This window comes from Lontra canadensis, unplaced genomic scaffold (assembly GCF_010015895.1).
Source record: "Lontra canadensis isolate GAN:19392208 unplaced genomic scaffold, GSC_riverotter_1.0 scaffold18, whole genome shotgun sequence".
NCBI lineage: Eukaryota > Metazoa > Chordata > Mammalia > Carnivora > Mustelidae > Lontra > Lontra canadensis.
The window spans coordinates 8669703-8692718 of NW_022631012.1; the positions used below are offsets into that span (position 1 = coordinate 8669703).

Below are 23016 nucleotides of genomic sequence, written 5' to 3' on the forward strand. Positions count from 1 at the left end.
TTAGTCCCTACAGCTTCACATGTTTTCATCCGTACATCAGTTTGGCACACTGAAGGAAAGACTATGAAGAAGAAAACATGAAATATTTTATTTTGTGATGAGTTGGCAACTGATGACATTTCAAGACCTTACAGAGAGAGGAACGTAGATGGACAATCCTAAATTCTAAGACGTTACAAAAAAAAAAAAAAAAGCCAGTGAAGGAAGAGAACCCCCCGAAGACCAGAACAGAGAGGTTGGGGTCTGAGTGATTTCGTAGAGTAGTTAAGCTGGAACTTGATATCAGAAGCAGCCTTTAACGAAGCCTCTTGGCCGTGTTACGGTACTAACTGGAGTACAGAGGTGTAAACTGAAACCAAGTTGCAGTGGGAAATCAGAGGTGAGGCGGTAGCTTCTTTGGATCCAGTAAGGGACAGACACATTGCACAGTTTTCAAATCTCTTCTTACGAAGTAACTGCACGGTAGCAAGGACTAGCAGTTCTCAGAGCCCTTCTTTTTCAGTGTTCTCATTCACCTTGGCACACAAGTATGTTTAACAGGCCATACATTAAAAATATTTACAAAAAAAAGAAAAGCTGCTTAAAGGGAACTTACAAACCGAGAATCTTGTCTGCATTTGTGTGAATAGTGGCTAGAAGCTTAGTTATATGCACAAAAGCTAAGGGGCCACCCGTTCTGCACAGACTATAGCAGACAGATGAGGATGTAGGCAGGTTTGGTTAAGAGCCCCCCAGTTCGGACAGAAAGGCAGGTCTATGGCATTGAGTGTGGTGTGGCTGGGGGCGGGGACCACATTTTGGGAGGTGATAGGCTGTTGGTTTGTAATTTCCCTTTAAACGTGAAGAGATGGCTCACATTTTCCATATATATCTCAATGAATGTACTGTATTACTGTTTTAAAAATTTGATGAAATAATAATGGATTGGTCTCCTTTTGTTATCTGGTCCTTGTTTAATTTGTTTAAGGGTTTTTGTATACAAAAGTTTACATTTTTATGTATATTTTTCTTGTGTAAAAACTGATGTAATATGTGTATAAAACACTGTATGTATTATCTGTATATAGTGTGACAAAATGATTTTTCTTTCTTTCTTTTGGATGTATTAATAAATCTTGCTGTGAAGTAGCCTTGTTTTGCGTACGATTTCCTTTGCCTGGATATAGATCGAAGCTGCAAATCCATCACCCCCACCCCCGCCACTTCGTTATTTATTTATTTATTTTAAAGATTTTATTTTCTCTATTTGACAGGCATAGATCACAAGCAGGCAGAGAGGCAGGCAGAGAGAGAGGCAGAAGTAGGCTCCTGCTGAGCAGAGAGCCCGATGCGGGGCTCGATCCCAGGACCCTGAGATCATGACCTGAGCCGAAGGAAGAGGCTTAACCCACTGAACCACCCAGGTGCCCTCCCTCACTTCGTTATTTAAATAGAGTAATTTTTAAAAAATAGATCTTCTATTGTATTAAGAACTCTAGGGAGATAAAGTCATGGTTCTTTATGGTGAGACCAACAAGGATTAATATTTGTAACAGCTATGGATCTATTAAATGCTAGGTGAACTTAATGTGGTATCTAGATCCTTGAAATCCAACCAGAAGTTACATTTCTGGTAACATGAAATTGTTACATGTCATAATGGAGGTCTTACAAGCCAATTTCTATCTCATTTAATCAAAAGCCCCTTCTCTCTTCATTTTCATAGCTTCACAAGTATAAGAAGAACTTCATGCTGTATAACCAAAAATTAAAAAAAAAAAAAAAGCCAAAACACCTCGAAGAAACACTCTTTTCCTTTAAAGCATTGCCAAGTGTCTTCCTTGTATCTCCTTGGAATTGAAATGTTACTTTATTTTTTAATATGCAGATTGGAAGTTTTCATTTCCTGTGCTGTCTTTTGCCAAAGGATTTTGTGGTATGCATAGAGGCTCGGATAAAATTCATAAGGAAAAATTAGTAATCTAATCACATTCCTTTTGTTAGAGAGTTGCTATTCGTTTTTGTGGGGCATTTAGACTGGTTTTGCTTCTCCAAAAGAAGTTCACATTTTGAGACTAGAAGCAGGTGCCCACCCACAGTACTAAGTAAATGGCCTGCGGTGACAACTGCCTCCATCCCAGGCTCTGCTTCCAAAACTGACAATATTTGAAGAAGAGTGCTTGGAATCTGTCACTCCATTTCTTCGGCTGTATGACAGTTGACTTAAACTCTTGTCATGTCTATTAAGGGTGCTCCTTTTCTAAATACTTGCAGAAATCACAAAATTGGAGATTGTGCTGACTCAGTTCTTTTTTTGAGGAGTAGATGGGGGAGTGAGAGTGAATCCCAAGCAGGCTCCACCCCCAGCATGGAACCCCACGTGGGTCTCCATCTCCCCACCCTGAGATCATGACCTGAGCTGAAATCCAGAGTCAATCACTTAATCGATTGAGTCCCAGGCCCCCACTCCAGGCACCCTACTTGGTTGATTTTTCTTTTAAGAATAGCAGCCTGAAGGAGGCAGTCTCATGAGTGAAATGTTTGGGTTGAGGCCGCATCTTCAAAATCTTGGTGTTGAGAGCCTATGGTCACCAAGTGAAAGCAAAAATAGAGTTTAGAAAATCTATTTTCAGTTTAGAGGAGAACCTATTTTCTTAACTCTTTGTTGGCATGTCTTCACCTCCTTGCTCTTTTCTCTGTTTCATTATATATATTTTGTTTTGTTTTGTTTTGTTTTGTTTTGTTTTTGTTTTTGTTTTTAAAGTAAGCTCCCTGCCCAACATGGGGCTTGAACTCATGATCAAGAGTTGCTCTGCCGACTGAGCCAGCCAGTGCCCTCATCAATTCTTGGGTAGGGGCGAAAGCTTACATTACTTAAAAATCTGCTTACCTGCATTAATTTGTACCTTTCCGCAGTGTGTGGATCTGAACATTAAGGTGCTACTATTCTGTTCCTTTCACTTAACTGGCTTCCTGGAAAATTCTTTAACTGACATGTGACTGTAGTCTGTTATTTTTGCTCCTTGAAATCACTGTGATGGAGGGATGTCTATGGCTTAGCGCTCAGCATTCAGTCGAGCCCATGGTGGCATGTGAGTGCCCTTTCTGTTCTTCCATCTTTCCAGTCTTCTGTGTTTCAGGCCTTCTACTCCTTTTCTTATTCACCTACTTAGATTTCTGAGCACTTGGTGTTAGAGGCAGTGGAACACCGGAAAATGAATCATGCCTGGATTCGACAGCCAAAGACTTTGCCATGTAGTGGAAGAGAGAAGCTGCGTCGCTATACAAACAAGGTAGAAATTGCCAAGTGCTTAGAAGAGAGGTAACATGCTTTGTACGTTTGTGTCAGAAAGAGATGATTTCCAACCAAAGGAGAGAAAAACGTGTAGAGCACAGTGCGTGTGCGCATTCAAGGATGAGCCGTGTTGGGAAAATGCAGAGTGTTCCAGATGGAGGAGCCGTGTAAGCAGTTCGTGGGAGAGCAGGGAGCAGCTGAATTCGACAGGTGTGAGACGCGTGAAAGGAGTGGAGAGGAATGAGGGAGAGGCCAGTGGTGATTGCGTAGGGAGCGTGGAAGGCGGAACAGGCAGGGGCACAAGACGGCTGGCCAGCTGGGATTCGGGAAGACTCTTGGTAGAGGGGTGAGCGAGGAGGAGGCTCCCGCAAGTCAGGCTCCTTGAAGTAGAAACTAAACTAGTCATGGCAGTAAAATGTAAAGGAGGGAGGAGTTCAAAGACTTGGAAACAGACTGATTCGATGGCGAGGCTGGGGAGCATGTGGAATCGAATCGAAAGAGACCTCCCCCAGGCTTCTAGAAGAGTGCTGTTGCCAGCGGCAAAGTGGGGGGCACCACTCTAGACCAAGGGTTTTGAGAGAACCAATGAGTTTATATATACCTTAGAGAGAGCGGGGGAGGGGGAGAGGGAGAGAGACTCAAGCAGGCCTCATGCCCAGTGGGGAGCGCGACCTCCCAATCCTGAGACCATGACCTGAGCCAAAGTTGGACACGCAACTGACTGAGCCCTCCAGGCGCCCTGAGCCAGTGAGATGTAGACTTACAAAGTCAGAGCTGCAAGCAGGGGCGTCCAGTGGGCATGGACAACCAGCAGTGCGGTGAGGGCTCAGAAGGGAGGCGCGAGCTGGAAATAGAGATAGAAACGTTATGCGCGGAGAGTTCCTAGTGGAAGCCAGATGTAAATGATCAAGGAAGAAAGCAAAGGACAGATTTTGGAGAGCAGCTCTGTGCAGTCTCTTACTGTATTTTATTTATGGCCAGAAAGAGTGCGAACACTTTCCCTACAGTCTCCCACCCGGGGAACGTGGAGCTGGTATGCATAGGCTAGCGAGCTGACTTGCCTCCTTCACACGCCCCCAGGAGCGACGGCTTTGAGGGACAGCAGTCCCACGCCCCGATCCCAGCCTGCGGGTGTGCGCTCACCCCCACATTCCATCTGAACCATGGTCTTCTTGTTTGCCTCCCCGTCCGGACGGTATGCTCCAGGGCCTACAGTGTTAGCTCCTGAGACGCCGGCCCCCAGCGTGGCGTGTTTGCCCACGGTATGTTGTACATATTTCTGAAGGGAGTCAGTAATCTCAGGACGTTTGTGAACACAAGGAATGCAGATTTGGGGAGCATCTGGTGAGAGGCAGCGCCACGACTGGCTACCGCGGTGGACTCTGGACAGGACTTCTTAGTTCTAACTTTGCTCCGTTGTTTAAGAACTGTGTGATCTCAGGTGAGTCACTTAACCTCTCCCTGCTTTGGTTTCCTTCTCTATAGAGTGCACCGCAAGGATGCCTGGGCACAGCCCGTGGTGAGCACAGAGAATCGTCCCTGGCACTTACTGAGCGTTGGTAAATTTTAGTTATGCTCATTTGGCAACTAGAGGAAATGATTGAAGATACAAGCAACATAGGCCCCTTTCTAAAATAAGTGTCTAGGGGAAAACGAACAAAGATTAGGGGGAGGATAGGGATAGATAAGGAGCTTTGGCAAGAAGTTTCTGACGAGGGGTGCTGATTTTTATAATACAAGAGGACATAAATACAGATGGGGTTACTTTTACTCAATCACATTGCAAAATATTCTAGGATGGAATCAGTTACTAAAATCCAGTTAACTGCAATACAACTTTGCCTTCTGCTTTGTAACTTAAAAAAAATTCTCCTGTGTTTCTGGGGCACCTGGGTGGCTCAGATGGTTAAGCGTCTGCCTTCGGCTCAGGTCGTGATCTCCAGGTCCTGGGACGGAGGCTCAGGTCGAGCCCTACGTTGGGCTCCTGGCTCAGCAAGGAATCTGCTTCTCTCTCTGCCCCTCCCCACTCTCATGCTCTCTTGCTCTCTCTCAAATAAATAAATAAAGTCTTAAAAAGAAAAAAAATAAAGAGCCAGTCCATATATCACCTTCACAGTCTGTGGAAGCTAAACAAGCCGCCCGCGGTACTGACCCTCTTGACCACGGTTATTTCTTTAAGACTAACATCTTCCCTGCGCTTCCTTTTCCCTTCAACTGCTGTCGCTTCTTTCCACTGCTAAACATCGTACTTGCTCTTTCTACCATTACTCGTGGTTCCACTGCAATTTGGCTTTCAGCTTGTCATCTTCCCAAAGCCGTTCTTGCCAGGGCCACCAGTGACCTTTGCTGTCCTTCTCTCTAATCTCTCTGAACCAGTCAGCCCTGACAACCCGCCATTGTCCCGTTTCTCCACTTAATTCTCACACGTCTTTTCTGGGTTCCTTGTTCATTTCAACTCTCTTTCTTCGACCTCAGTCTGAACATGTCTCCAACCCATTCTTCAGCCCTCACGGTTGTTTCCCTGCACACAGGCTCCCGCTGCTGGATCCTTCTACTCCCGTGGCTTAAACTCTGACTCCCTGGAGACGAACTCCAAACCCACATCCATAGCTCCGGTGGTCTCAGACCTCAGCCTCCCGTCTCCCACTGCTTCCTGATGACCTCCACCTTCAGAGCTGACCATCGCTATGAATTTAGTTTGTCTAAATCCAAACTTATCTTTCCCCTTTTTAAAAGTTTTTATTTAAATTCCAGTTGGTTAATATATAGGGTAATATTAGTTTCAAGGGTAAATATAGTGATTGAGCCCTTCCTTACATCATCTGGTGCTCATCACAAGTGCCCTCCTTCATCCCCATCACCTGTCTCACCCATCCCCCACCACCTCCTTTCCGGTAACCATCAGTTTGTTCTCTGTAGTAAGAGCCTGCTTCTTGATTGTCTCTCTCTCTCTTTTCTTTTTCACTTTTGCTTGCTTGTTTTGTTTCTTAAATTACACATATGAGTGAATTTGGTATTTGTCTTTCTCTGTCTGACTTATCTCACTTAGCATGATACACTCCAGCTCCATCTATGTCATTGCAAATGGAAAGATCTCATTCTTTCTTCTGGCTGAGTGATAGTCCATTTACGTATACTCCATATCTTCTCTATCCACTCATCAGTCGATGGACACTTGGGCTGTTTCCATAATTTGGCCATTGTAGACAATGCTGCTATGAACGTCCCGGTGCATGTATTCCTTTGAATTAGTATTTTTGTATTCTTTGGGTAAATACCTAGTGGTGAGATTACTGGATCATAAGGTAGCTCTTTTATCAACTTTTTGAGGAACCTCCATACTGTTTTCCAGAGTGGCTCATCTTTCCTTTTTTTTTTTTTTTTTTTAAGATTTTATTATTTATTTATTTGAGAGAGAGAGTGGGTGAGCAAGAGAGAGAGAGAGAGGGAGGGAGAGCACAAGTTGGGGGGAGAGGCAGAGGGAGAGGGAGAAGCAGGCTCCCTTCTGAACAGGGAATCAAATGCAGGCCTCGATCCCGGGACTCTGGGATCATGACCTGAGCCGAAGGCAGAGGCTTTAACCCACTGAGCCACCCAGGCGCCCCTCATCTCTCCCTTTTAAGCCAGTTCTCATCTGAATTTTTGCCCTTGTTCATTTGTTCACTTAGTCATTCAGCAAACATAAAGACTCCAAGTTACCCACACTAGAATCTCCAGTCATCTTGATTTCTCCCAGTTTTTCCCAGCTTTCCATCACTTGGTGACTAAACCAGCAGAGTAGTTTCCCAGCTGGTATCCTTACTTCCAACCTGTCCTTCTTCCCATTGGCCCTTTACATACACCCCGCCAGACTGATCTTCCCAGGACCCTCCAAAATCGGCCAGGACTAATTTATGATTTCAGATCTGAACCTCCTTCAATCTCCTCCCATCCCCTCGTGGAGGGTCCCAGCATGGGTTGATTTTCAAGGTTCCTCAGAATGTTTTTTTTATAACCTGCTTGAACCCAGTTTCGTTGTGTGATCATCGATAGCAAACGTACTTCCCTTCACAGCCCCTCTTCCAGCCAAATTTCTCTCACGCACTTCCGGGTATACCCAACCCCTATGTAGACCGTCTCTTTGCTTATCCAAGTCTACCTTCTTTCCAGCCTGCTTTCAAGCCTTCCTGCCCTCAGGAAGACTTCTGCCTCCAGAGAACCCTGAGTCACTGTTCCCTGGCAACACTCCTTGCCCGGAGTAGCAAGCATTCACTTGCTACACATCATGCTTCCCTGACTGATAGTTATCTACGTCCACTGCCTCCTCCGGAAGACTGAGCAACATTAGTTAGGGTAATGACTTCTCTTCTTAAAAATCTTTATTGCTTGGGATGTGGCCCAGTGCCTACAGAAGAACCTCAATGAATTGTTGCTCATTATCACACCAGCGGAAGCTAAATAATACAGCTGAGCTCTTTGCATAGGGGGACCTATGCAAGGAACCATCCAATATATCTTGATATTTAAAATTGGAGATCTAGTCTCTAATGGTCGTTGGTCGCAGCATATGCTAGATTGTCAGCATTTCACTTATCCATGTCCTATTTCCCTCAAAATATGTGCAGAGTGGGGCACCTGGGGGGCTCAGCTGGTTAAGCATCTGCCCTCATCCCAGGTCATGATCTCTGGGTCCTGGGATCGAGCCCTGCGTTTGGCCCCCTGCTCAGTGGGGTCTTCTCCCTTTCCCACTAACCCTCCCCACCCCGCAAACTTTCTCTCTTAAATAAGATCTTTTAAAAAATATGTGCAGAGTAGTAATCATTTAAAAAGCATATCATATCGTTTTTGTTTGATTTTTATATACTGATGGACTAGCAGTGCTAAAGCTGTATTTGAATTTTGATATTTAAATATAACATCTTTGGTATGCCTGGCTGTCTCAGTCAGCAGAGCGTTCAACTCTTGGTCTCGAGGTTGTGAGTTCAAGCCCCATGTTGGGCATGGAGCCTGCTTTAAACAAACAAACAAAAAATTAAGTATAACATCTTTTTCCATTCATGGCTCTTACCTAAAATATTTCTTTCTGGGGCGCCTGGGTGGCTCAGTGGGTTGAGCCTCTGCCTTCGGCTCAGGTCATGATCTCAGGGTCCTGGGATCAAGTCCTGCATCGGGCTCTCTGCTCAGCAGGGAGACTACTTCCCTCTCACTCTCTCTGCCTGCCTCTCTGCCTACTTGTGATCTCTCTCTGTCAAACAAATAAATAAAATCTTTAAAAAAAAATAAAATATTTCTTTCTGAAAATAATAAAAAACTTGGGGCTGTCATGTATTTTTATTTTTATCATTTGTTTCTCTTACCATATTTTTGTTTAATTAATAGACTTCTTGACAAAATAAATTTATTCCTGAAAAGTTGGCAGTAAATCTGATCTATACTAATTAATCAGATTTTCTTGTTGACATAAATTACCAAATTGGAGATGCTCTCCTTTGGGAAGTGTTTTGGGTCTAAGACTAAATAAAAACCTTGCTAGAAAACGTAATGAACCATTAAAACCACATACAGGCATTCCTGGGAGATACTGACGGTTTAGTTCCAGATCATGGCGATTAAGTGAATATTGCAATAAAACGAGTCAAATGTATTTTTTGGTTTCCCAGTGCCTGTAAAGGTTATGTTTATACTATAGTGAAATATATTAAGTGTGCGATAGCATTATGTCTAAGAAGACAATGTACAGACCTTAATTAAAATATACTTTATCGCTTAAAAAAAGCGCTAACCATCTTCTGAGCTTTTAGTGGGTCATAATCTTTCTGCTGACGGAGGGTCTTGCCTTGATGTTGATGGCTGCAGACTGCCCGGGGTGGTGGCTGCTGACAGTGGGAGTGACAATTCCTTAAAATAAGACAACAGTGAAGTTTGCCACCTTGACTGAGTCTTCCTTTCCCACTCGATTTCCCTGTAGCATGTGACGCTGCTTCATAGCATTTCACTCACAGAACTTCTTTCAAAGTTGGAGCCCAACCTTTCAAATCCTGCCACTGCTTGATCAAGCGAGTTTCTGTAATATTCTAAATCCCTTCTTGCCATTTCAACAATCTTCACAGCATCTTTGCAGAGAGCAGTTTCCCTCTCCAGAAACCCTTTTCTTTGCTCAGCAAACAGTCCAGTATGGGAAAGGCAAGCTCAGGGGTCCGAGCTTCTCTAAACTAGAGGTTTGACCTTGGGAAAATAAACTCACCCTCAGTGTCCCTGCCCATAAACAGGGCACTGGGCTAGATGAGTGGTTTCTGAACTCTGCTCTAGGAGGTCCTCCAGGCCCCTCAGAGTGGTGGTTGGGACTGCAACGTGGAAGCGGGGGGACCATCAAGGCTCCCCGCTCCCCCTCCTTTTTTCATGAGTTTTGTGTGACCAGTGAGTTCTGGAGCCAGAGATTTAAAATGTTTGTATATCTTCAGATTATACAGTCTCTGTGTCTCCTTCCAAATCTGAAATTCTAGCAACTTTTATTTTTTTATTTTATTATTTTTTAAGATTTTATTTATTTATTTATTTGACAGAGATCACACGCAGGCAGAGAAGCAGGCTCCCCGCTGAGCAGAGAGCCCGATGGGGGGCTCGATCCCAGGACCCTGAGATCATACCCCAGCGGAAGGCAGAGGCTTAACCCACTGAGCCACCCAGGCGCCCCAACTTTTATTTTTTTGTTTTGAAAATAATAGCTTTGATATGAAGTACAGATATGCCAAGCTAACTGTTTTGGATTCTTTTTTTAAAAAAATCATACTTTTCCCTCCTTACGCCACCAGATTCTAGCTTTGTAAAATCTTGAAGATTAGGAAGATCCAAATTTTAACGAAGTCTGTTGAGTCCGGTAATTAGGGATTATCACGTCGCGGAGGAAACTCTTCAAATGCATATTCATGTACCCTAACGTGATAGTATTCTCAAAGTATGTTGTTTTGTTAGCTTGGAAAAATTCCTTGTTCTGAAAGACTTAACTGCTTCTGCTTTTGTTTTTTTTCTATCTAAGTGGTTTTCTGGATCCCGGTACTGGGGACCATCGGGCTCTCCTGTTACGGGGTGTCCAGTGGGTTTTTCCTTAACTCTTTGCCCCCCGTCCCCCTCCCCCAGGCCCCACCTCTAGACCTGCGAGCCCTTTCCCTTGCAGATGGATCAGTGCCCCAGCTACCCGCTCAGAGCCCTTTGGCTCTTTTTACTGAGTCTGCATCCCTCTCTCTTTTAAAAGATTTTATTTATTTATTTGACAGACAGAGATCACAAGTAGGCAGAGAGGCAGGCAGAGAGAGAGGGGGGGAAGCAGGCTCCCCGCTGAGCAGAGAGGCCAATGCGGGGCTCGATTCCTGGACCCTGGGATCATGACCCGAGCCGAAGGCAGAGGCTTAACCTACTGAGCCACCCAGGCGCCCTGCGAGTTTCTCGTTGCTTCCTGGCTTCGCCTGAGGTGAGAGGGCGGGTCCCCACCTCCTGAGCTGCGGGCTGTGGCACCAGTTGCCCAGCAAAAGGACCTCCTGCCGTCTTGGAGGTTCTCTCGCCTTCTGTCTCAGGACTGGCCTGCAGGACAGAGGACATGGGGGGCTGGCGCTCCTGCTCATTTTCGCCGTCTGTATAAATTAACAAACGAAATCTAACAGGACCGCTGCTTTCTCTACTGGCCGCCTCTGGAACCCTTGCTTGACACACAGCAGCTACATCTGTGGACACCTTGTTTCTCGCCTTGCTTAGTCGCTCAATTTGTTCCCAAATATGCTGCAGAGGAATTTTAAAAAAGCACGAAGGTGCTATGGCACAAACTAGATTGGAGAGTGGTTTTGTTTGTTTGTTTTTAATTTTTATTTTTTATTATTATTTTTTTTCCCCCGGCTTGCATTTTAAAGGCACCTCCTCTGCTGTGGCAATTCTATTTTGTCGAGATAGCAACACACGCATGATCTCCAAGCAGTGTTTCCTTTGGAGCAAATTTATAATCCATTCACTGGTTGGCATTGGGAAGATGTTTGGATTAGTGTTAGTGCTATTAAGAATGTTTGTTGGAGTAATGGCCTTAAAGCCTAAGTTCATCAATTATTCAAGGATTAATTATCTGTTCTGTTTATTATCCGAGCTCCTGAGGTCTCCCTACTCTTGAGTCCAGTGACGGGTCCCACAGACGTTTCCAACTGTATGAGCACGTGTGCACAGCGCGGGTGTGGGTAGGGGAAGCAAGCAACTGCAGTAGGTTCTGATAGGTCAAGAGTTGTAACTGAAGAATTTAAGGGAGGAGGCTTTTTTAAAAAAAGATTTTATTTACCTATTTATTTAAAGAGCATGTGAGTGGGGGAGAGGCAGAGGGAGAAGGAGGGAGAAAATCTCCAACAGGCTCTGCGCTGAGCGTGGGCTCCATCCGATGACCCTGAGATGGTGACCTGATCCAAAACCAAGAGTCCATTGTTCCACCCACCAAGCCACCCAGGCATCCTGGGAGGAGGCTTTTTAAGTGGGCTGTGGGCGTTAGTTATTAGTCATCCCAACGCTGCCCCTGATACTCTTTTTCCCATAGCCTGTGCACAATATTCCTTTAAAAAAAAAAAAAGTTTTATTTATTTATTTATTTATTTGAGAGAGAGAGAGCAGAGAGAGAGAGAGAGCGAGCATGAGCAGGGTGGTGGTGGGGGGGTGTAGGGCAGAGGGAGAGGGAGAAGCAGACTCCCCGCTGAGCGCGGAGCCCGACACAGGGTTCAATCCCAGGATGCTGGGATCATGACCAGAGCCAAAGGCAGACACTTAACAGACTGAGCCACCCAGGCATCCCTGTGCACAGTATTCTTTTTTTTTTTTTTTTAAGATTTTATTTATTTATTTGACAGACAGAGATCACAAGTAGGCAGAGAGGCAGGCAGAGAGAGAGGGAGAGAGAGGAGGAAGCAGGGTCCCTGCAGAGCAAAGAGCCCGATGTGGGCTCGATCCCAGGACCCTGTGATCATGACCTGAGCCGAAGGCAGAGGCTTTAACCCACTGAGCCACCCAGGCGCCCCTGTGCACAATATTCTTGAAGACTCCTTTTGAAGTGTAAAATATCAGAAGTGGAAGGGTAATTTAGATGAACACCTTAATATAGGAACCACTCTTCACTACACTTAAAAGATGTCTTCCACCTTCCCCCCCTCCCAGGTAACCCCTCCTATTATTGTGCAGCTCTCATAAGACAGTTCCATACATAGTTAAACCCTATACATTCCAGTCATTGGTGTGTCTTCTATACTTGGGGGACATGCCTATCAAGTTTTCATTCTCTTCTTCACAATAAACATATAGGTTCTGCCACTGATCTCTTTAGGGACCTTGTTTAGCAAATGTCCTAACTTCCTTGGTCTTCTATTTCTGTCTCTATGAAAGAAAGAAGTAGAATGATAGTATTTTAAAGTAGCTTCCAAATCAGAAAGTCTAGGATATTCTGATTTTAGCTGTGAAATTCAGTATTTTCATTTATTGATTGCTAGTTATTCTTAAAAATGAAATCATAAATAGTAGGTCTCAAACATGACTTGTAGTCACTAAATTCAAGCATACTCTTAATGTTGCCTAGCAAACAAGTATTCCCTTTATGCTTCTCCCTTTCCTAAGAGGACAGGTTCATACTTTCTCCTGTCCTTGAACCCTACCTCATACCTCATCCTCACCGTGAGCAGATATCCTTGCTTCCTGTTTCACTAACAAAAGTAAAGCAATCAAAGACAAGTCCTACATGCTCCTATGACACTTCCACTCATTGGTAGATGTCTCTGTTCTCATTTACTCCCCCTTCTTTCTTGGCACCGTAGGTGATGTGTCTGTGCTCTTAACAAAGACCTCCCCCTCCCCTTGGACTTGGATCCCATCTCCTTTCATTTACCCAGAGACATGGCTCCAGGAACTTTCCCTTCACTTCCCTATTGTTTCCTTATGTACTGGATCATTTTCCACTTATATACAAACAGGTGTATGTTTCACATCTTAAAAGAAAAAACAAAACAAGAGCCTCTCTTGCCTCCTTATCTCTAGTTATTATTCTATTTTCTTTGGAGCAGAATCGTATGTACTTGTAATCTCCAGTTTCTCATCTCCCATTCCTTCTCAAACCTACTCCTGTGAGACCCTTATCACTGACTCCTGCCCCCACGGGCCACAGAATTGTCCTTTCAAGGTCATTTATACCTCTGTGTTGCTAAGTTAGCCCTTGCTCCTCACTCTACTTAGCCTAGCAGTAGCGCTAGACATAGGGGACCACACCTGCCATCTTAAAACTCTTCTTATATTTGTCTCTTCTTACATGTAGGATGCTAGATTCATCTTTTTTACTCATTGATGCTTCTCAGTCTCTCTCTGGACCCTCTTCTTCTCTCTGCTCCTGTAACACGGGACGCCCCGGAACCCAAACCTTGCAGCTCTTTTCTCCACACTCCTATCTGATGACTTCTCCAATCTCTTGGCTTTAAGTTCCATCTCTTTGATAGCTCCTGATTTATATCTGGTAAAAAAAAACAAAAACAAAATAAAAACAAAACAAAACAAAAAACCCAAAAAACAAGACAACAGGCCCCAAATGGAGTTGGTTATGCTAAGCCCATATCACCAAAGTGGGATTTAACTTAATTACAGTTTTGGCTCTCCCAGAAATAGCATCTTAAACCAGTTAGGAGTTGCCTGGTCACCACTAGTTAGGTCATCTGCCTGCTAGGTCCCTTCTCTTCCATCCAAGGAAAGTAACCTTCCAATAACCAATTGACTGTGTTGCCTAGTGTAACTTCCTTTTTCCTGCCTCCTTCTGCCTATAAAATCTTTCATGTTGTACAGCTCCTTGGAACTCCTCTCTGCCTGCTAGACTGAGTGCTGCCCAATTCATGAGTCATTGAATAAAGCCAGTAAGATCTTTAAGACTTACTCGGTTGGATTTTGTTTTTTAACGTCTCTATCCAGTACCTTTCTTCTGATTTCCAGACATATATACCTGTATTTTTGACATCTGCCTTTGATTGTCCAGAGGTTTTCAAATTCAGTGTTCAAAACTGAGCTTTTGGACCCCTCCACAGTCAACCCCATTGTCTCATTATTCCCACCTAACGCCTTGGTATCATCCTTACTCCCCTCTTTCTCTTATCCCCTACATCTGATTCATGGGCATATCCCGGTGGCTCCGCTCTCACAATACAGTCTGGCTACTACCAGTGGTTCGTCTGATTTGCCACCTCCACTGGTTACCACACTGGTCTAAGCCACTGTCAACTCTTGCTTGGATTATTTCAGTGGCTGCCTGGTCACCCAGATTTTGTCCTTGTCCCACTTTAGTCTATTGTCAACAAAGCAACCAGAGTGATTCTATTAAGACCCTAAGTGGGATCACGTAAGTCCTCCGCTCAGAAACCTGTGTGGCTGCCTGTCTTAGGGAGATGCAAGACTCTGCTGGTCTGGCCAACACCCTGACCTTGGACACTCCCTTGATGCCCTCCACCGTGGCTGTGCTGAGTTCTCTGGTACTTCTAGAATGTGGGCCATGCTCCTGCCTTAGGGCTTTGTACTAAATCTCTTTTGATTTGGAACTCTTTTCCCACAGATACCTAGATATAGATCATCCCCTTACTGACTTCAGGTCTTTACTAAAATGGCAACTTCTTGTGAGGTTTTCCCAGACAATCTTACCTAAAATTTCAATCTCCCCCAATACTTGCTACTTTTTCCCTACCTAGATTTTTTTTCTTGTTACCACTTGTCACTACTAATATACAATGTGTTTTACTAATTTATTTTTTAGCATCTGTCTCCTTCGTGGAAATGTAAGTTCCACAGAGCGGGGATTTTTCTCCGTCTTGTACCTACAGCTGCACCTAACATGGTGTCTGGCATATGGCAAGTGTTCATTTATTGAGGGAACCAAGGAATGATTTGTCATTGCTCCCTATCTGCTATGAAGACTAGTTATAATTTCTATTTATTTATGCAGAACATTCTTTAACAGTATTACACAAGTACCACATGCTCACATAGAAGAATTAGAAAATGTGGCTAAGCAAAAAGACAAAAACATCTGTAATGCCTTCATTCGTAAATAACCTCCGTGACATTTTAGTGTGTATTCTTCTAGACTTTTCTCACTGTAAGACTATACTTATAGATTTAAAAAAAATAGGGTTCTACTATACATATGGTTTTCTAGCCTACCTTTTAGTTATTTAACATATGGCGGAAGTCTTCCAGTGTCAATAAATCCACATCTCCATTATCATTTTTAAATAGCTGCATAATAATTCATTGTGTGGGTGTACAACAGTTTAGTTAACTAATCCTCTTTCTGGACAATTACCCTACACATATAGGTCTCGGGTTGATGTAAAGGTGTTGGCAGATTTGAACAGCAAGAGATCTAGGAGCAGTATGCCTAAACAGCTGTCTTCAATTACTTAAAGAATAAGGATGACAAGTGGTTTGCGTAGTTCTGGAACTAGGACTTGGATTAGTGGATTAACTTGATTTATTTTTTATTTAATTTTTATTTTGTGGATGAACTTTAAATGAAGGCAAACTTCAGCTTGACAGAAATGACTTTGTAAGACTTCTCAAAAATGGAAAAGCCTGTCTTCTTGAGGTAGTAAGCCTTTTGTGGAAATTTTCAGGGAGAGGCTGGCTGTCCTTGTTTCTGAAATAATTCCTGCTTGGAAGGGAGTTGGGAGTCAACAGCTCTCCGGTTCTGTGACTTCCATAAGCAGAATCTGGGGAAGAGACAAGAGTGAGCCTCTCGTGCTGGTTTTATGAGGGCTAAAGGCTGTGGCTTCAGACCTCCTCCTGTCTCTAGGTGAAGGCAGGAAAATCAAGTTCCCAAATTTATCTTGCTGTGTATAGCCTGGGAACTGAGAGTGAGAAACCAGAAGGGGTTAAGTGTTTAGAAGAGTTTTTCTTCTTCTTGGAATTCTGTTGTGTCCCGCTAACCTCACTTTCCATTTAGAGATTATTCATTTGTTCTAGAGAGTGGGGGTGGGGAGGGGCAGAGGGAGAAGGAGAAAGAATCTCAAATAGGTTCCCTACTGAGCGCAGAGCCACACACGGGGCTCCATCTCATGACCCTGAAATCACTACCTGAGCCAAAATGGAGAGTTGGCTGCTCAACCAACTTAGCCACCCAGGTACCCTGCCTCACCTTCCATTTTTTATCTTTTAAAATCTTTACATTATCACTTAAATATATATATTTTTCCTTTCCCTCTTTGACTTCATTTTTGATACTAAATGCAAGCCACGGGGTTGGTAAGTTTGGCTGTGGCCAAAGTGTCTGGGGTCCGGGATGGGTGGTGAGGGGTCAGAGACAAGCGTGCGACGGAGGGGCCCTGGGGCCTCTCACTTGCCCTGCTGAATTGGCCTCCCCTAGCTTCCCACGGTGCTGGTTACACTCCCCATGGGAAGGTTCCTCCTTGCAAATGCCCTCTTCCCTCTCTTGCCATCATGACCCTTCCTGTTCTTGGTAAGTAGACCTCAAAAGACTAGACATTTCTTGTCTCCATTTCTTAGTCTGTAGGACCCCTTAGCGGACCTCACACTAGAAAACAAAGAAGTAGGGTGAGGATAATTTCCCCTAGCTTGTGGTGTGCCTCTCTAGGCATTCCAGAGCACCTTGAGGAAGGCCCTAGAGCTGGCTTGTCCTACATGGCAGCCCCAGGTCACATAGGCTACCGAGCCCCCAAAACATGCCCAGCAGGAACTGAGATGTGCTGGAGTCTAAAATACAGACTGAATTTATATATTTTTAAAAAAAATTTATGTATTTATTTGACAGACAGAGATCACAAGCAGGCAGAGAGGAAGAAGCAGGCTCCCTGCAGAGCAGAGAGCCCAATGCGGGGCTGAATCCCAGGACCCTGAGATCATGACCTGAGCTGAAGGCAGAGGCTTAATCCACTGAGCCACCCAGGCACCCCATAAAATACAGACTGAATTTAAATGCTTAGTAGGAACAAAAGAATGTTGAACATCTCATAAATAAATTCCCCTCTTAGTTACACATGGAAACAGTATTTTGAATTTTTGGCTTAAATAAAAATGTACTGTTAAAATTAATTTTCTCTATTTCTTTTTGCTTTTTTAATGTAGCTTCCTGAGAATTTAAAATCATGTATGTGGCTTGCATTTTTGCAGCAGCCAACACTTCTACTAAACAGAGCCGCCCTAGAATTTGCTTGAAGGGTGGTCCCAATCCTAGCAGCATCAGCATTTCCTGAGAGTTTCTTAGAAATGCAGAATCTCAGGGGTGCCAGGGTGGCTCAGGCAGTTAAGCATCTGCCTTCAACTCAGGTCATGATCTCAGGGTCCTGGGATTGAGCCCTGCATCGGGCTCCGTCGGGCTCCGTCGGGCTCCGTTGGACTCCTTGCTAAGCAGGGAGCCGGCTTCCTCCTTCTCCTCCCTGCTCGTGGGTGCTCTTGATATCTCTGTCATTATCCATCTCTCTCTCAAATAAATAAATAAAATCTTAAAAAAAAAAAACAGTAAAAGAAATGCAGAATCTCAGCGCTCTCCCCAGACCTAATGAGTAAGACTCTGTTTTATTCAGGTCCGCGGGTGATTGAGGTGCACGTGCTAGCCTGAGAAGCACCGCGCCCGGGGGGTTCCTATAGGCTTAGTGGTCCTCTCTGCTACCAGGAATGCACTCGAGCCCTGCAATGTGGCTACTAACCACCAAAAAAGGCTTTCTGAATGTTGCTACCCAAATCTTGTTGTCTTTTTCTCTCTTCCTTTTTTTTTTTTTTTTTTTTCAGTCCCCCAGCATGGATTGGTTGGGTTGAGTCGGACTCTGCAGTGAGGCTGTCTGTCCTCTGATAACGCGTAGCGCAGCCGGGTTGGGGGGTGGGCTGGGGTAAAGCAGGTGCTTCAGAGTCAAGGAGGGAGGTATCCGAGATCCTTGTTTGGTCTCCAGGTAATGGTTAACCTACCATAGAGGAAGAAGCAGTTGAAACCGTGGACTTTAGTTTCTGGTTCTTTTTGTACAAACTTCTGTGGCCTTGGTTTAATTATCCTCTCGTCTTGGAGTACTGCAAACACTGGCAGTAGGCTGGGCCCTTTCATATCCAAGTCTCATGAATGAAGAGGTTGAGCCAAGAAGGACAAGGTCTGGGCTCTTCCTTGTGGCCTGGTTTTCTCCCTGTCTCTGAATGAGTTAGACAAGTCATTTAGCTTCGTGGAAACTCTGTGAGATCTCCCACCGATAAATTATGGATTAGGGTTTTGAAAATAGTAATGAATGAATAAGTAGATTTTTTTTTTTAATAGCTTTATTGAATGTCTCAATTGGTTTGGGATTCCATCACAAAGTACCACAGACTGGGTGGTTTATAAACACCAGAAATTTATTTCTCACAGTTCCGGAGGCTGGGAACCCTAGACGAGGGTGCCGGCAGGGTCAGAGTCCTGGGAAAGGCTCTCCTGCAGAAGCAGAGGGAAGCAAGGTCTCTCTTCCCTCTCCTTAGGGCACTGATCCCATTCATGAACACATTGCCCCCCATGGGCTCATCTAACCCTTATTACCTCCCAAAGCCCACATGGAGGGAGTAGGAGTTCAACCTGTGAATTCGGGGCAAACACCAACATTCAGTCCATAAGATTGAGACATAATTTACATGCCATAAAATTCACACATTTTAAGTGTATGATCTGAGTAGGATTTTCATTATAACGAAGAAGAAAAGTAATGACACTTTCCTGAGTCCTCCTTCATTACATTCAATCATACAAAATTGCAGACATGTAACTGTTTTTGTCCTATAATGTGACTCAAACTTACCTCTGAAATGCTGTTTGTCAAAATTCTTTCAGAACAAGAGAATATTTTCCCAGAGAAATTTTCAGTTACTGTGATGTTATTCCATCTTTTAAATCTCTCTTCACAGTAAATTGCAGTAGAAACTATTTTACACAAATCTAGAGTTGATATTTCTATTTTTTACAAATAACTCTTTTCATACTATAATTCATTCTACATTTGGAAAATGGATTTTTTTTCATCCAATAAGCAAATCTAATCAACTTTTTCTGATAAAGATTTTTTTTAATATTCAGAAAAAAGAATTAAGAGACCTGAGGGAGAACTAAAATGGATATTTTGCTGTGTGTAGAAATTATCATTTTCATAAAGAAAATAAATATATGTGCAATAAAAAGCAGAGATGTAATAGAGAAATGACTAACCAGCACACAGTAGGTAACAGACCCAGGCTGGCTCAAGCCCAGTGAGCTCCTCAGGTTGAAAATGAAATGTGAATATCAACAGTCTATTTTATCTTCTACTCTCACTTTCCTCATAACATAATTGAGAAAACCTGTTTTGAGGGATGCAAATACCCATTTCATTTCTATGTGTCTGTGTATATTCTTTTCTTGGTTAGAAAGAAATGTCTTATTCCAGCCTTCAGGTTTTTTTTTTTCCTTTCTCTTTTTCTTTTTCTTTCTTGAAGTATTTTAATATTTTAAAATCATTTTTGCCTTTTAACCAAAACGATAAATGGACATGGTTTAAAGTGTCAGGTATTTTATTTTTATTTTTTTTTTTTTAATTTTTTTTTTTTTAAGATTTTATTTATTTACTTGACAGGGAGAGATCACAAGTAGACAGAGAGGCAGGCAGAGAGAGAGAGAGAGGGAAGCAGGCTCCCTGCCGAGCAGAGAGCCCGATGCGGGACTCGATCCCAGGACCCCGAGACCATGACCTGAGCCGAAGGCAGCGGCTTAACCCACTGAGCCACCCAGGCGCCCGAGTGTCAGGTATTTTAATAAGGCTTATGAAAAAGCTGACCTCGCTGCCTCCTCATTTTCTCTTTCCAGACACAAACTTTATCAGGTCGTCCCATTTTACAGGTGAGAAAATAGAGGTTTGGAGAGGTCCATTGACGCCGGAAGTTCCTGTGGGTCGGAAGTGATGAAACCGTGGTACGAACTCAGACTTGTTTGACCCCAGAGCTGGAGCCCTGAGCGATAATGCTCCTCAGCTACAGAAAATGTGGGACTCCATGGTTTCTGAAGGACTTTTCGGGAGGTGTCTTTCTCGCACACACAAGCCATCAGGCAGAGGGAAAGGGAAACATCCAAGGTCAGTGAAATCGAGCCTCCCATGACTCCAGGCGGCTGAGGTCTGCCATAGATTCCAGAAGTGCCGGGAGGAACCGGGTTCCCGGCTGTGGATGTCCCCGTCCCTCTCTGTTGGGGAGTCCGTGCTTGGCCCTCCCCCACCATCCCATCCGACGCTCATTCCTTTCTGCGGCCTTAGTACTGCCCAGTTTGGGCAGGTTTGCAGCCGGCACCCGGCACCCGAGGCAGCTGCCCAGACAGGCGCACCACGAAGGCATCCGAAAAGTGGCCTGAATGAATTTTTGGCGGCAGCATGGAGTATATAGGGAGGAAAAGGCTTTAAAAATGGGTGTCCAGTAGAAACAAGTCTTTACGAAAGCGGGAAGAAGGAATCCTCCCCACCCTGAGATCTTCGGGGACAGCCTGGCCTCAGGGGGGAGCTCGCGAGCACCGGGCTGCCCGCCGCCCCTGCTTCTGCCGGGCGCCGGGCCCAGGGCTCGCTTCCTTCCACCCGTCAGACCTCTCCCCTCCCAGGGCTGCGCCGGATGGGGTGTCGCCTTCGTATTTCACGCAGCTCAGCGCTAGGGGGAGGATCCCTCGTAAAAGAGGAGGAAGCCTGTAGAGGGAAGTCAGATGGCTTGCCCGGGGAGACTCTGCAGGTTTTTAGTCCCCACTTTTCACAAATACCAAAGGATAATTCACTACCCCTTTTATTTCCCACGAATCAGGCGCCCTACCACCCGGATGTTTAGCAATCTGAGTCAAAGGGATTTGCTCTGTGGTTTTTGCGAGTCTGCCCCAAGAAGCCCGCTGAGGTTCATTTCCACTGAAATCACGGACGGTGTGTGTGATGATGGTAAAGCCTCGACAGGGACGAAGCTTTCTTTGGCACACTCACACCCCATACGTTAAGTCCCGCTATGCCTTCAGCCTTATAACATTCCTTCCCCCCTCCCTCCCTTCCTCTTTCCCTCCCTTCTTCCTGCCTCCCTCTCTCCCTGCCTCCATTCCTCCTCCTTCCCTCCTTCTTTCCCTCCCTCCCTTCCTTTCCTTCTTCCTTCCTTCCTTCTTTCATTTTTCCAGGCTATTTAATCAAGCTACTTGCCGTGTACTCATTTCTGAGAATTCACCATTGTCGGGACGTTGTTTATGTCCAATTTTTTCTGCATTCAGCCTAAAAGGTATTTCTTCCCGAGAAACTGAACGCTTCTGCTAAATGCATTTGATCCCATAGGACAATTGGGTTCCTAAAACAGATTCATTGCAAACTTTATGTAAAAATCACAGACATCAGTAAAGAAGTTTTTTATTCCGTGTTCTTGACTTACGTCATGAAGCATAGTAAGTCTCTTATGACCTGCAGTCAGAAATGTTGAAACAAACCACTCCTTGAACCAGTCCGCGGTTTTCAAGTGCGTGTTGTTTGACAAGCCACATCTTCTCATCTACAAGGTCAAGAGCCGTGTGAGCTAGGAACTGGTTCAGATGACGATGATCATCTTTGGACTCTGATTTCCTGCTGGCAAAAACTCCCTTTCAGAAACTGGATTATCATGGTGGCCAACCACTGCAAGAAAGAAGCTTCCACACATTGTCTTTAATACGTAGCTGCTGCAGGGACACACGGATGGCGGGAACAGCCAGTCAGGTCCCACCCCAGACCTGTGCTCCTAGAGGATGTTGTTCTGATTATTAATGGAAAGAAATCGTGGCCGGAAGGGAAGGCAGAGGGTGAAGAGTCCAGGATTTGGTTTCTCTTTTCAGGTTTATTTTGGGCAGGTTGCTGTTTTTCTTAAGTTGGTAGTAAATTTTCACTTTAGTATTTGAAACTGCTATTGAGTACTAACCCCCTTAGAATTTTTTTTTTTTTTTAAAGAGTCATTTATTTACTTTAGAGAGAGACAGTGTGTCAGCCAGAGGGGAGCTGGTGTCGTAGAAGGGAGGGGCAGAGGACCAGCACACTGGGTGCTGAGTGCCCAGCCAGCAACGGGGCTCGAACCCACAACCCATGAGATCCTGACCTGAGTGGAAACCATGAGTCAGACGCCCAAATGACTCTTGTCACCCAGGCGTCGTTCCTCCCCACGCCCCATACCCACAATTTGATAACCGCCCCGTTGTGGTGACTCCAGGTTTGTTCTTTTTTGGCTCTCTGGTCCCTCTCCGTGCCCAAATTTTAGTATTTTCATTCTTGCCCCCCTCACTTCTGAGGGCGCGTGTGTGTAGACTTTCCCGATCATACAGAAGACACTTCCCTCCCAGGACACCTTGTCCCTCGATGATCAGTTCTTACCTGCCGTGTGCCCTCAGGCTTCCGTTCCCCTTTTTCCCCCCCGCCACGTGCAGCAGCATCCTCGGAGCGACTTCCCTCCAGGCCCATCCTGCTGCGGACTCACTGTCGGGCTCCAGCCCTGGGCTCCCCAACCGGGCCTCCGCGCCTACCACGTGGCCTCCTGTATGTTGCTCATCCTCTCGGGACCTCCGGGGCCTTTCGACTTGCACTGAGTGGGCCCGTGGGTCTGCGTTTGGCCCGCAGATGCAGATGTGTTTTATTTGTCCTCTACAATGTATTAAGGATATTTAAAATTAAGAAAAAATATTTAAACAAAGCAGAAATATGTAACGGTATGTATGTGTACACATATGTATATATCCATACATGTACATATGTGTGAGTGTA

General features: G+C 44.7%; 1 pseudogene; it reads right to left on the reverse strand.

Moving 5' to 3' along the window:
* Positions 1–21505: 21505 nt before the first annotated feature.
* On the reverse strand, positions 21506–21928 carry LOC116869035 (annotated as a pseudogene).
* Positions 21929–23016: the final 1088 nt, after the last annotated feature.